Source organism: Pocillopora verrucosa, chromosome 8 (assembly GCF_036669915.1).
Source record: "Pocillopora verrucosa isolate sample1 chromosome 8, ASM3666991v2, whole genome shotgun sequence".
In the NCBI taxonomy this organism is placed as follows: Eukaryota; Metazoa; Cnidaria; class Anthozoa; order Scleractinia; family Pocilloporidae; genus Pocillopora; species Pocillopora verrucosa.
Window position 1 is genome coordinate 4,745,731 of NC_089319.1, and position 14,839 is coordinate 4,760,569.

Here is a 14,839-nt window from a genome sequence, read left to right on the forward strand (position 1 = left end):
TTAGTCATCTTTTAGAATGGAATTAATGTTATAAATAAGCAAGAATGCTTCTGTCAGCAATTATGAAAAATGATACTTGTCAATGCAAATTATTTGAAATGTGTTTCTGCCTCATTCTCTTCTCTAGTTAAAGGTAGTGCTGCGTTTCCATGCAATGAATTAAGGAAACGTTACATACATTTAGAGTGATTACTTTTTCAGTTGCTCTCAATTGTTTTTTTTTTTTTTTGGTTTTAAAGCTTCTGTTTTTAAATGAAGGTAATCAACAGTGTACATGTACCTGCTAGTATCTTTAAATGCAAGTTAGTATGCCTTTTCCCAACTATTAATTAGTAGAAATGGTAATATCTCTCTGCATACCTTTGTTTCTAGGCATGTTGCCTCTTCCTGGATCTTCCACCTTTGATCCTGAAGAAGAACTAGAAGAGCTACAAAGGAAACTTCAAATAATGGAAGGTGAATAAAAATATGCTGTTAAATTAAATTTTGTGGTAAAACTAAACTAAGAATGCTTTTAAACACATTTAGTTCTCATTCAAAATATTTTTTTTGAAAGGAAATTTCACCCAATTTAGTTTTTCCTCACTCTGTGTTTTGCTATAAGGGAACATTAAGATGGTAGAGGCTGAGGAGGGTGAAATAGTGTATAATGTTAAACTAAGTTTTATCGATGTTGATCTTAAATTATGCCTTAAAAAACTGACAATGATGTAGTTTAGATAGATTTTGTACATCATATACAATCAGTTAATCACATGTTGGTTTGACCTGTTATCGTGTCGCTATTAAAAGTAACACCATGAATTTCACTTTGTACCCTACCCCTGAGGGTTGGCTCCCATTGCTATGGACACCCTAACAGGGAGATTAAATGTCTGAAATAGCGAAAAGTCTGTAATAACGGGGTACGAGAGATAGGAAATTGTTTTGTTTCTTAACATATGAAATAAAGTTGAAACTTGAAAGTGTCTACATTTCGGTAAAAGGAAGAGTCCGTTTTAAAGGGAGTTTATTTCAGTCATTTCTTCATGCTTTTCCCCAGGGGCTGGCTTTTGTTTGCAGTGGCGAGGTGTCTGTAATAGTGAGGGGTACGCAGGGCGAGATTAAACTGTAGACTAATCCAAATTTGGCATTGTTTCATTTTCTACTTTAGCTAAGGATGGTATTGAGTCGGCATGTGCTAAAAATACACAATAGTTGTTTTCAACGATGATCGTGGAGTTATAATGAAGAATTAACACTGTTTTACTTTAACATGACAATAATTTGCTGTTTGCACAAGTATATCTGTTGTTATCTTTTATGTTTAAAGTCAAACACTGAATTTTGAAAAGCTCTATATACCTTTGCCCCCAGGTTCTCTCCATTCTCTCCCCACCACTGATCTTAAGGAAAAGCTAAAGCAAGTATTTGAGGAAATTAGCAAGCTGAGAATGAAAGGTGACTAGAAAAATTTATATCTTGTCATTTTTAGGGAGAAACTGATACAAGAATGCTAATAACTGTCCATAAAGTTTGCTTAGGTTTAAAAAATAAGCTAAAAATATTGAATAGGTAAAAACCAAACATTTTCAAAACCAGGTCATCATCAGGGTGATGATGACCTAGTGTCAAAAATGTTTGCTTTTTATAATTTTCAAATATTTTAGCCATGTAAATAGCTCAATGCCATGAAATGAATTCATATTTTTTTCAGGAGACACTTTAAGAGAAATTATTCCCTATCTGAGATATTAACCTTTTTTCTGTCCTTACTTTCATCCAAGAATACTGTGAAATGTTCTTAGCTGTTATTCAGTACCTTAGTTTTGTTAAGGAAAATATTTTCAATTCAGTTTTGTCTCTTAATCCACAACTTCAGTGAAAGGAAGTATTAAATTGGCTGTGGCATGTGATAATGAAATATTACTTACAGATAGCTTATTTCACAATGATATAATGGAAAACTTACATAATTTTTCTTTCACTTGACCTTAATACATGTTATTATGCTTTAACTTTTTATATCAGGTGAGGCACTAAGTGTTAAATATATTTCTGTGTACCTTTGCTCTCAGGTAGTTTTTCTGTCCTTAAACTTTCAACCATTGATCTTGAGAAAAAACTAGCTGAACTAAGCATGAAGCTTCAGAGGCTCAGAATGGAAGGTGAATATAAAATGTTTATTGATTCACTATCAGAAAGAAATAAATTCAAGAATGCCGTTAAAGGCTTCCACCCCCGTATCAAATTATCACTTTTCAAGGAAAATTGTTCCTTATTTAAAATAATCTGTTATCTGATTTTATTACTATCGATGAATACTTCCACTCCTTATTCAAATTATACATGTTCAAGGGAAACTATTCCTTAGTAAAGATGATCCCTCTTCCTTTATAATTATTAAGTGAGATAGTTATCTAATACTTTCAGTTCTTCACATGAGCCTAGTACAATGTGAAATGCCTGTTTTTAACCATTTATGCGAGGTAAGGCACTGAATGCTAAATACAGTGTATCTCTCTGTTTACCTTTCCTTTCAGGTACTTTGCCTCCCCCTGAACTCTTTACTGCTGATCTTGAAGATGAACTACAACAACTTAAACATCTTATTTCGATACTTTCACCAAGAAAAAGAGAGAAAGGTGAGTGAAACATGCGTATTAACTCTGTTGAAAAGGGCAAAAGAAATATGGACAGTAATGTAAGGAAATAGTTCCACTAGTATTTCAGGCTTGATTTTTTAAGTAACAAGCTGAAAGGTGACACACTTCCTTTAAGTTTGTTATAAAGGACTCTTATTATTTTCTCTCCAATACCTAAGCCCTGCATGCAACTTGCAAAACATCTGCGCTGCTCATTACGTGTTGAAGCATTGGGTAATGTGTATTTACTCCATATTTAAGATAACCCCTCTTCTTATATAATGTTATCAACCAAGAATGGTGTTTCAAAATTCTTTAAACCATTTTGTTGTTTACTTCTTCTCTCAGGTATTTCACATTCCCTTTTTACCACTATTTATACAGTACATGAACTACGCCAGGAACTTGAGGAAGTCAAGATGGAAGGTGAATAAATAATACACATTTAGAGAAAAAACAATTTTATTAGAATGCTATTAAACGCTTCCACTTCTTTATCAAAGTATCTTTTTCCACGGAACTCCTGCACGTGCAGTCTTTTTCTGCAGTAATTATTAACAACTGCAATGCTCATTAGAGGCCTAAGATATAAGTTACATTACTACATTGTCACCCAGCACCTAGATGGAGGCTATTTTCACAAGTGGTAAATCCTGGCAACCCAGCCATCAGCCGTCATGTAGTAAGGAGACAACCTCACATTGCACCAGAAAAAGAAAATAATAAAAGAAAGGAAACAAAAGCTCAGGGAAAAGTGAATTTCTTCTTAGCACGTGTTAAAAAATAACTGGCTTCTTAGGATAAACTCATCCTGGTCTTAGAAACTTTCAAATTTTGGTACATGTGCAAAATTACAGGTACTGTTTCATGTTATGCGTAGTTTCGTGGTGCGTGCTTGCAGTGCACGGGATTTGTACGTGCATCAAGTGCGCGGTACTGTCGTGAATCTTGGATACAACTCTAGCATTTTATCAGAGTGCTTAGCCATTTTTAATCGTATCCATTTACAACCTTGATGTGTTAAGGCCCCGGAAGCGTCAAATTGTGCTCTAATTCAGAACAAGGTGTACACATGAAGTTTGTAAATTAAGTTTGTGTGTCGAACGTTGAGGAGCCTTTGTGTAAGCCACCTCAGAGTTACGATGACCACATCGCGTTACCAGAGGTTATTAGCATTTCCATATTGCTGCTTCAATAGTGCATGTAGTACTAATGCATGTCAGTCAACTGTAGTACATGTAGGAGGGTCTCAATGGGGCTAACCGTTAACCGTAATATAGCGAAAACATTTTGCCGTTAGTCGTAAAAATTGACGAATTTCAACCGTAAGTCTTAACATAACATAACTGTTTATTCACAATTCAAATTTTAATGAAAGGTAAAAAGAAAACAAAAGAGGTTACCCCTTTCAAGTTTGTCTCCTAAAATAATTAAAAATTACAGGAAAATAGTTCAAAATTTCCTAGAAAATTAGTAAAATGGCGTCTGACTCTGCTCTTGAAAATGTTCAGAGTTTCTGCCTCTGCAACTATTTTAGGTAAATTATTCCATTTATTGACTATACTTGCACAGAAAGAGTACTTAAAACTGTTTAGCTTTGCGGGCAATGGTTTAAGTTTATGGCGATGGTTGGTTCTTAATGGTCGAAAATCATGCGCAATTGTAAAATACTCCAATGGGTGTAGCCCAAGACTGTTAGCCGTCTTATAGCACTCGGTAAGCGAAGAAAATAATCTTCTCTGATGTAGAGTTGGCCATTTAAGCACCTTTAAGCACTCTTCATATGACATATCTCGGGCAATGTTTCTGATTGCATATTTAGGTGTTCTGCGTCGCACTTTCTCTTAAATAGCCGAGTCCTTTTTGAGGTGTGGAGACCACACTGGAGAGCAGTACTGGAGTATTGGACGTACTAAACTCATGTACAATTTCGAGAACAATTTAGGATTCCTGGGGCCCTTTGTTCGACCTGTAAATCGGAGCACGCTGTTTGCCTTGTTTTCAGGCTCCATGATAGATTTGATGTGATATGAATTCCAAGATCCTTAACTTATTTATTTATTTATTTAAGGATTTGTACAAAGCATGACCGGAGCAAAAACAATAGGACATAAGTCCTCTACTAGGTTTAAGCTCCAACCCAACCCCCTCCTAAAATAACTTAATAATATAAATAGACTAAATAGGCTGCTTAACAAGTGCACGCAACAAGGGTATTTACCCGGCGACATTTAGGACAAATTATTTTAAAGGTAAGAAAGTTGTCGCCATCAAAAACGTTGAAACGACTTAAGTTTACGCTTAAAAGAGTCAATAGACTCAGCCTGCCCAACATCATTAGGTATATTGTTCCACAAATTTACTATCCTATTAAAATAGAAGTCCCGAAATGTAGATGTATGATTTTTATTAATCTTAAAGTTCAGCCCTGAGCACGCTTGACGCGTCTGACTCGTAACAAAGGAAAAATAGTAATTAAATGAATGAGTTAGATCAGTATGACCATGAAGACATTTAAAAAAGAAAACTAAGTCGAGATATTCAAGCCAGTAACTAAGCGGCAATAACTTAAGTTTGATTAAGCGATCCTTATAAGATAAGTTACTACTACTTCTTTTTAGTATAAAGCGTGTAGCTCTTCTTTGCACATTTTCAACTAAGAATAAATTGCTGATAACAGACTAAGGTGCCCATAACTGAGTGCAATAGCAAAAGTGTGAACGCACTAAGGAACAGTGAAGACGCAACAGCGGAACACTGCCAACAATTCCTGCGCACCTCCTTCTAATAAAGCCCATTAACCTATTTGCTTTAGCAACTATCATGAGTATATGATCCTTCCAAGAGGTGTCACTTACGATCACTACCCCCAAATCTTTTTCAGTTGAGACAACCTCCACATCTATACCATTTATACTATAGCTACGATATGAACTAATACGCTTCCTAGATATACGCAGATTACTGCACTTTGTAGGCTGAAAATACAATTCATTTGACAAGGACCAAGTTGTAAGCGAAACTAAATCCTGCTGCAGTTTCGAAAAATCAGCATCATTATTTATGATCCTATAACATCTAGAATCGTCAGCAAACATAGCCAGCGTCACACTATTAATTACATTTGGCACTTCATTTACAAATAATAAAAAGAGAATCGGTCCTCGAAGTGACCCCTGACAGGTTCCTCCTGTTACGTTTCGCTTGTCATGAAATAAATTCCATTTTTATAAATGACAACTTAGAGATTATTGTTCAAGGTGCTTAATTAGATAACTGACCTTCTAGTCACTATCACTTGTTGAACGGAGTATTAAAAATGACCAGCAGTGAGGCAGTCGAAACATCGCGATCAAGAGTTTAGAAATGACTCGGTATCATGACTCAAACGATTATTAAACGTTCATTATTCGATAAACGAACTTCACTGTTTAAAAAATAGACTACAAATGCAACTGCAATTTCGTATAACGGGTCTGTTGGCGATAATGTTATACCTTTTGTAACAAAAAGTTTTGAACTACAGGGAATTGGTTATACTGGTGATTTAGCTGTAAAAAGATGCCAAAAATATTAAATTATATTTTGGTAACCTATTTAATGAATGTCGTTGTTTTCTAAAAGAAAACTTTTGAAAAGTCTACGTGAATTAGGGACGTATAAATAAGTAATAAGTAACAACATATTCTCAATATTTATAGGCTTTCGTATTTTTAGTGGGTAGACTCCAAGAGTATAATGTTTAAGCTTAATTGCAATACACTTGAACAAAAAGAAATGTTTTGTTCTGCCTTGTTCGTTTTCGAAGCCAAATGTAGGCGTTGTACAACCAATTGTATACTCGTTCAAATGAGTTTATTTGGACTTTACCTAGTAAGTCATTTACGCAAAGCTTGTACTCTAACTTGTAATTTTTTTTCATCTGAGCTGATGATTTTATGAAGAGCAGAGTTATGTGTTACTCTAAAATTACATACTAATAATAAGAAAGTGTCTTACGGGTTACGTAGTCCTTATAATGTATAATCTCTTTTTCAATTTACTATAATAGTTCAGAATGTCGTCTAATTGATAATATTTCAATGTTCCAAAATTCTCAATTCTCAGTAGAAATCATATTTTACATATATATTTTATATTTTAGAAAAGACCAGACACAAACTGCGAAGTATGGTAACCAAGGACATTAAATATATGCAAGGACTGCTGTTGAATTCGAATGTAATAAATGTTGTTTTATTTTTTCGATCCTCGCTTTTACTGAATCTGTCAACAAAGCCTTAATGAAGGGAACACCGACTGGAATACACGTATCCGTTTTATTTGGACACGAAGGTTCTTTTCCCGTTTGTATTTGGCCGAGAATAAATAGAAGTAACTCCCTCCCTGGTCAAAGGCAAAACTTTAAATGGCTTGCGAAAGAGCCTGGTTCAGGGCTCTTTGTGGGAAAGTGTTGAGTAATTTCGGAAGGCAGGAACGCTCTTTCATAAAACCAACTGCTTGGGCTTAGCCTTAGACTTCCCTTCAATCCTCTTGCAAATTAACTGACAATAGAGGTCTGTAGTTCTCCAATTTGATTTGGGCACCTTTCATGGAAAGCAGAATAACACCGAGCTGTTTTCAAAAATTAAACAAAAAAACAAGCAGCTACATTCCATGCCTTCGGAATGATGCCTAGTTTGAATGAATTATTAAACAAAGAGTATAGGGGCGAGGCTAGGGAGTTAATGCTACATTTTAAGGTTCTTGCCTGGATAAATGTCGTCGGGGCTGAAGCTTCTATGGGCTTTTAGGAGTCTGTCCGCGAGAGGACCGGGTAGGCATGACACATGCCATCTCACCGATTTCTTTCAAACTTTCACAGCTTATGAGAGTCAGATTCAAGAATCCACAGTGGTTCGGGCTCCCAGCTAATCCTTAGGGTATTAGAGCCCCCACATCGAATCCCTGGGTAAAAGGCTAAAATTAGTTCGAAAAATGCACTTCCAACGGATCTCTCTCACACTAACAGAATGCGTGGATCTTAATCTTATTTTGTCCAATGGTTGTTTGAACCTTAAGGAAACAATTCCTTAAAGTTGGGGTAATTTGATATAACTTCTGCCAATTTAGGGCAGTTAATCATTAACTGTGTTACGCAACTATTCCAAAATAGAAAAAATTAGGGTTTTTTAATTGCAAATGTCTCCAATGAGCAACATTGTATGTCAAAAAACATTGGAAAGAAGTATTGCAAGTGCCCACAATTTCGGAATCAAGACCAGGCCACAACGGCGTGAGCTACGTTCCCTTCTCTTTACGAAAAGTGCGTGGGTTGTTTAACGTCCCTTGCTAACCAGTTATGGCAACTTGGGGCTGAGATGCTGCCACATGAAACCTTCCAACATCCTTAGATGACTAGCTAGGTAGCTGTATCCCCTAGAAAACCGTAGTAAAAGCTGTTTCCTTTAAGTTTTGCTGCAAAAACTTAAAGGAAAAACGAGAATAATACAAAAGGTCGCGTTTTTCGTAGAAATATGTCTCTTCATAGCTCGGACTCCAGAAAACAAGGGATAAGTTTGTATTGTAGAATCGTTTTTTGTGGCTTTTTTGTGGTTTTTGCGTGTGCCCCTCTATCGCGTCCTATTTAGGTTTAAAAATTTTTCGAATTTTCGACACTTAGTGGTCATATAATGAAATTCGTTTTGATTGAGTTTGTTTGAGCCAGAAGGGAAGAAATTTGGCACTCGGTCATGGCGCACAGACGTCGTTACGCTTTGTCCGTCATGACCTCGACTCAAATATTTTCCGTCCGGCCCTCCCACTCAGGCAATAAGTAAATACTTTTTTTCTGTTGGAAATTGTGGAGAACTGTGTTTTTGAGGCTGTCCCATTTAAAAAAAGCTCTTTTTCACATTTTACACTTTTCAAGCTCCAACAGATTCAAAGGAAAGTTGTTCAAAGCTTTGATGCCAACCATCCTGTACCTCTTCATATTTTGGAAAGAGTCTTTTTGCAACGATGGCGTAGTCTATTAGCGTATTTTAAACTTTTCTCTGCTGCGTTTTTACAATTACCATCTCGGACTTAGAACTCTACCTCAACTTCACCATCCACGCGCTTGTTGACCGCGACAGAAACGTGCAATGACTTGCCCTTGATCCACAACCATTTTCTCTGTGTTTCCCGGTAACCAACTAAAGGAATTCTATGGCCCAGTTCATAATTATGAGCACTTGGTTATTGGCCATGTTCTTAATAACAGAACAACGTCTTAAGGGGCTGCTCTGAGGATGTGCGCTATCCACTCGTTAATAATGATCAAGGATTACGTTATCTATGTCATACTGTAGTTTGAGTCCGTGAGCTTGGAAAAGCGTACAATGTGAGCAAGTTTCTATCTCTGGTAAAGCTTCAGAATTATGGTTCTGCACAAGGTACATAACAGTTTACCAGGAATTCAAAAGTCTTGAGAAACGTGTCTATGTCGGGCGCAGCTTAACCAAGCAAAGTGGGCAGAAAAATTATGTGTTAGGTGCTACCGTTGGTGGTGCTCTATCAACAAATTTATAATCTCTTGCAACAACGGAATCGACTGCCGCACCAGCCAATAGTCCATCTTTGGAGGGGGTCGAGCTTTAAGGAGGGAGAGGAAGTCTACTAGCCAGATTTTCTCAACGAGTGCAGTCATTTTTACAAGAGATATACTTACGAGGAGGAGAAACCGGCAACAAGGTAAATCCTGCTGATGAATGAAGGGGCTAAGATAAGCAAATGGAGGAAACTTGTCCACCAAGGAGGAATAACTTTCAGTTGTTCAAATTGATATTTCTTCAGGCTATTAGCCTTTAGTAAAGCCGATCTCCTGAATGGAGTTGTAAGTGCCTCCTTGAAGGATGCATATATGATCAAAACGTCAACAATGCCGTAGCGCTGGAGACGAGATTTCAAATAAGGAGGAGAACTAGAAACTCATTGTCGGTACAAAAAGAATTGTAAATGTGACTGTCAGATAATCTTCTCCTTGTGAGTGATGACCTATGGAATCATTGGCTTCAGACTGAGTAAAACAGGCGTTTATGCTGTTAAAAGGTACTGATACAGATTAAGATCCTTTATTTTTATAAACAACACTTTCAGAAACCTCTCCCTACGTTATTCTACAGAAATTGGAATATTGATAGAACATCTACATCTGAAACATCCAACATCCAACCTCACTCGTCAGAGCTAAGGTTTTTTTCTTTTTTTGTTTTATTTTTTTTTTTTAATTGAAGGTTAAATGTAACAGGAACAACCGTTCAGTAATGTACCAAAAATTGGATAGAGTCTCCTCAAAAGTTTCCCACAGACAAAAAATTATGGCGCATCGAGTAAATTGTAATAGGTATATAAATTGTTTCATTTGTGTAAATTACATTTAGCAAACGTCGCTGTCAACTGCCGACGTCCATTACACAGTTCGGTAATGTTTGATGTATGATAAATACATACAGTTTTTAATCATTTTTTCCAATAGATTTTGTCAGCGTCACAGAATTTCTATGATAAGTGAGCTTAGCTTGGCAGCCATACAACTGTGGTTTTAAGACATTAGTAACACTAAAACTAGCGTCGGCGATCCCTTTCTCAAATTGATATAGAGTGAACAAAAATCAGTTTACGACCAAAAATTGCGTAAATTCACGTCGGAGGTCACGTATTTTAGAGAGACGTGATCACGAATTTTTTTCAAAGGCCAAAATTTCTTTCGTCCACAAACGTAGTGTTAGGGTAGGTCTGCCATGTGATGGTATGTTTCTCGACATACAATGTTGCCCATTGGAGATATTTGCAATTAAAAAACCCTATTTTTTCTATTTTGGAATAGTTGCGTGACACAGTTAATGATTAACTGCTCTAAATTGGCAGAAGTTATATCAAATTACTCCAATCTCAAGGAATCGTTTCTTTAAGGTTCAAACAACCATTGAACAAAAGTAAGATTAAGATCCATCGCATATTGTTAGTGTGAGAGAGATTCGTTGGAAGTGCATTTTTCGAGCTAATTTTAGCCTTTTACCCAAGTATTTGCGGTGGGGGCTGTAATACCTCAGGGACTACCCGGAGCCCGAACTACTTTGGATTCTTGAATAAACTGTAAGAGTTTGAAAGAAATCGGTGAGATGGCATGTGTCACGCCTGCATGGTCCTCTCGTGGACAGACTCTTAATTCCAGCAGGAGATAGTTGATAGTTTAACTTTAATGCATTTAATGCCTGCACGAAATTCTTTTTCCTTTCAACTTTCAGGAAGTTAGGAAGATAAGCCAAATTTTCCGATGTGAAATATCGATTGAAACTATCTGCAATGTTTTTTTGATCAGTCAGAGGATCTGTACCAGCTTAGAGTATCTCAAGGTTGTTTTTTCAATTTTTTCTCTCGCCTTCCTTTGCAGTCTTGACACTTACTTGTTTAAGATAATCTCAAAGCGCTTGGTCGCATAATAAAATTTTTGTTCTGTTATTAAATTTTGGGAACGTGTCTAATGCATTAAAAGTCCTTCCCGTTATAACTGATATATTCTGGCTCAGTATTTTGGTTTTTTTTGGTTTTACGTTTTGTTACAGGAAGTTAGATTTAAAGCATGTCTTAAGGGATAGTATGAGACAGAACATGAAAATCAAACGCTTATGTCAAAAGTATATTAAAATTTAAGTTCTTAACTTTGTTTGGGATTCTATTGAGCAACCTTATGTAAAGTTTTCTATTGGATTCACTCCATTGCCACGGGTTTTGCCGACATGAATGAAAGGCTTCGTGCTAGAAACTTCCAGTCAAATCTACCAAGTAAACAATGACACTAACTCTTTAGAAAATTTCTGTAAAAGGTTCTTTGAAACTGAAAAGGGAAATCTATCTTTGATTGCTTCGTCACTCGTTCTCTTAATTCTTCCTTTCAAGTTACTGACAGACCCTACAATTTACAGCAAATAGAAGCTGGGTATTTTCAGCCGGAAAAGGGAAAGGAAAGTCAAACGCCTATGCCAAGCGAAAAGGAACTTCGTCACGCGCCAGACTTGTCGTTAAAGCTTATTTAGCCCTCCCTCTGAGTTACCAAACCCCTACCCCTCGGAAAAAAAAAATGAAAAGAAAAAAATACTGAGCGTTCAAACTGTTTTATTCACTGGTATATTTTAATAGTGCTTAGTTAGTCATAACAATCATTCAGATGACTAAGCTCAAACTAACCGCCCATAACTCGTGATCAGCAAGGTTTTTACTTGATAACGTAATTTTACAAAACGATTGAGTCCTTTGAAAGGTTCTTGTAATGAGGACAGCGTGTGATTAGCCATGTCGGTGGTCGGTTTAACTGAAACAAAGATACTCATGTCTATCACCCATACTTGGACTTTGCCGCCGTTAAATTACCGCCATGGAGCAATTTAAGATATTTTTCTTTTTCATACTGTAAAGCCTTCCCCTTTCGCACCCACTTCATGTTTGTCTGGTGCAATTTTAATGAATGAATAAAACAGGTCACAATCATGTTTCTTCAATTTCAAGTTTCGATTGATGTCTAATAGGCCATTTTACAGTTGTGTACTTAGTTGCCAAGCCTTTGATTTGGAGTGAGGCTGAAGGTGACCTTGTTGTGATAGAGACCAGTATCCAATCGGAGCATGATAACAAAGTAATTTGCATTTGAAAAGCAGCAAGGTTTGTATCATAACAAGGTCACCCTTAGCCTCATTCTTGTTCAAAGGCTTGGCAACCAAGCACGCAACCGTAAAATGGACTATTGTGGAGAAGAGTGCCAGTGTGCGGCGATAGATTAAGCACCGACCAGCGGGGGTCCGTTTTATCCCTCGAGCATGCGCAGGTGAATGGCCACTGGCTGGCATCGCAAGTTTTCTTTGTGCCTTCTTCTTTTTGTCACTCATGTATGGGCAAGATAACTCTTTGAACTAGCATATGAATGCAGTTTCCCGAAAATATTTCCAGAGCAAAAATATTATCACAGCTGCAGTGTCAAGAGGGCATAAAGCTAATAGTGGAAGGACATTTATCTAATAAAATCAACTCTCTTATAGAGGATTCCTGAGGCCCCTTGCTTGCGTAAGACCGCGGTTTGGGTTAGACCTCGTGTAAATAACCGGCTCCGAGACTTGAAATTCTCAGCTAATGTGTTAACACCGCTCTCTTGTGTCCAATTTGCCGAGGTATTTTTTGTGGTTTGTCAGTTTTGAGGCAGAAAAAAAAATCTGTATAGGTGGTTTTTTGGCAATTATGTTTTTAAGTAAAGTATTTATATTCCTTTTAGCTTAATCATTCAGTACCCCAATCGAAATTTCGAGAAGCAATGGATAAATACGAATTGCAAACATTTCTTCATATTCACATTAGGGGAGGTGCATGGCAAGTGGTGCTGCTGTTTATGGACGAGTTACCTACACGTAAACTGCCATGGGACTGGTATCGTGAAGTGTGGGACGAGGACGAGAAGATGTTCAGTATGGGCATCCGGTCACTTCGTTCCATGACCACTGGTATCAGAGAGGAAGCTGCGACGAATCCAGCGACGAAAGTATAGGGAGCTACAGCAGAGAATATTTGAGCTGTGGGACCAGTACGAGGCCGGGGAAAGGTCAGCCAGACGACTTCTGAAGGCCTGCTCTTATCTTAATGGACCAGTAGAATTGTAAAAATAAGTTAATAAAGTATACCAAACAAAAAAAAACGGCTCCTTTAGGAGCCACTAGATAAATAAAAGCAATGACCAACAGGAGAAACCTACGTAAAGTAGATAATTAATAACAATTACTTACATAAACAATGAAAATGCGAACGCGCGAAAGACTGAGTTCTATAACAATTCAAGATGGCGGAGTTACTCGTTCGTTATGCAAATGCAAAGCAAACTTAACATTCATTTACTTCGAATTATCTAAAAAATCTTAGATTAGTAGTTTACACGCTTAGTTTACACTTGGAACGAAGTGACTATTCTTTGGAACGAAGTGACTGCTTGGTGGAACGAAGTGACCAAAGGATGGAACGAAGTGGTTTGGAACGAAGTGGCCGTAATTCTCAGTATGCCGTTGTACAGTTCGACGTCAGGCATATTGAAGGCGTGGCCACCAGAGTACGACCCTGATTTGATACACTGTGTAAAGCGATCACCAACAGGGACTGGAAGGTAACCAGATTAATCCTCTCTAGCAGTCGTATATCTGATGAAGGTCTAAAGAAATTGAGATCAGCGCTTACTCAGAGTGAACTTTACAGCTTGACACTGAATGACAGTGGTTTAAAAAGTCAAGGATTAAAACACCTGTGTGAAGTGCTTACCAGTAGCTAGCGACTGCAATTTAACCATGCAGCTTCACCGTCAGTGACAGTAGGTTAGGAGATGAAGGAATAACACACTTGTGTAACGCACCTACCAGTGTCAACTGCAAATTAACCAATTTGACCGTCACCGGGATTTTCTTTGGAAAAACAGGATAATACTCTTGTGCGATGCACTGATCAGCCCTAACAGCAAGTCAGTAACCAACTTAAACGTCAGTTGTAATAGGCTAGGGGAAGAAGGAATAATACTCTTGTTTACTTTTCTGACCAGCAGTAACTGCTCATTAATCAGTTTAAATGTCAGTCATTATAGATTAGGAGATAGAGTATTAAAGGACTCACCTGAAGCTTTAACCAACGAGAACTGTACATTAACGAGCTCAGACATTAAAGACAATGAATTAGGAGATAAAGAAATAAAGTACTTGTGTAAAGCCTTAACTGATAGCAACTGCAAACTACAGAGCTTAGACCTGCGAGGAAATCGAAATATAACAGACGTAGAAGTGAAGGGCTGATACTTTGCCGTTCCTTTAAGTCAGAGGCATAAAGCTCGGATAGGCTCCTATTGTTACCTATCGCATGTCAATTAAAATGCCATTTTTATGAAGGATAGAATTATTGTTTAACGCTTGTTTTTTTCACTGTATAAATAACAGTTTGGAAGATTATCTCACTGTATTTACTCTCCATGAGTTGTCGATCAAACTGTGTATTCTAAACGACTCTCAATGTGGCAGACAAAACGTCGCCACCAACAATTAATGGCATCGTTAGACAAACTATTATTAAATTTTCGTTGATCTTTTGTTCATGTTAAGTTCGTTTCAGAAATTAGGTTAAAATACAATAGCAAGATAAGCCTTTTTCTGGAAGCGTAGACGCAACTCCGAGTAAGA

The 14,839-nt window shown here is 37.2% G+C and overlaps 1 pseudogene; it reads left to right on the forward strand.

Annotated features, from left to right (window-relative positions):
- The first annotated feature begins 615 nt into the window (after positions 1-615).
- LOC131792992 (uncharacterized) lies at positions 616-14,458 on the forward strand (annotated as a pseudogene).
- The last annotated feature ends 381 nt before the right edge of the window (positions 14,459-14,839 follow it).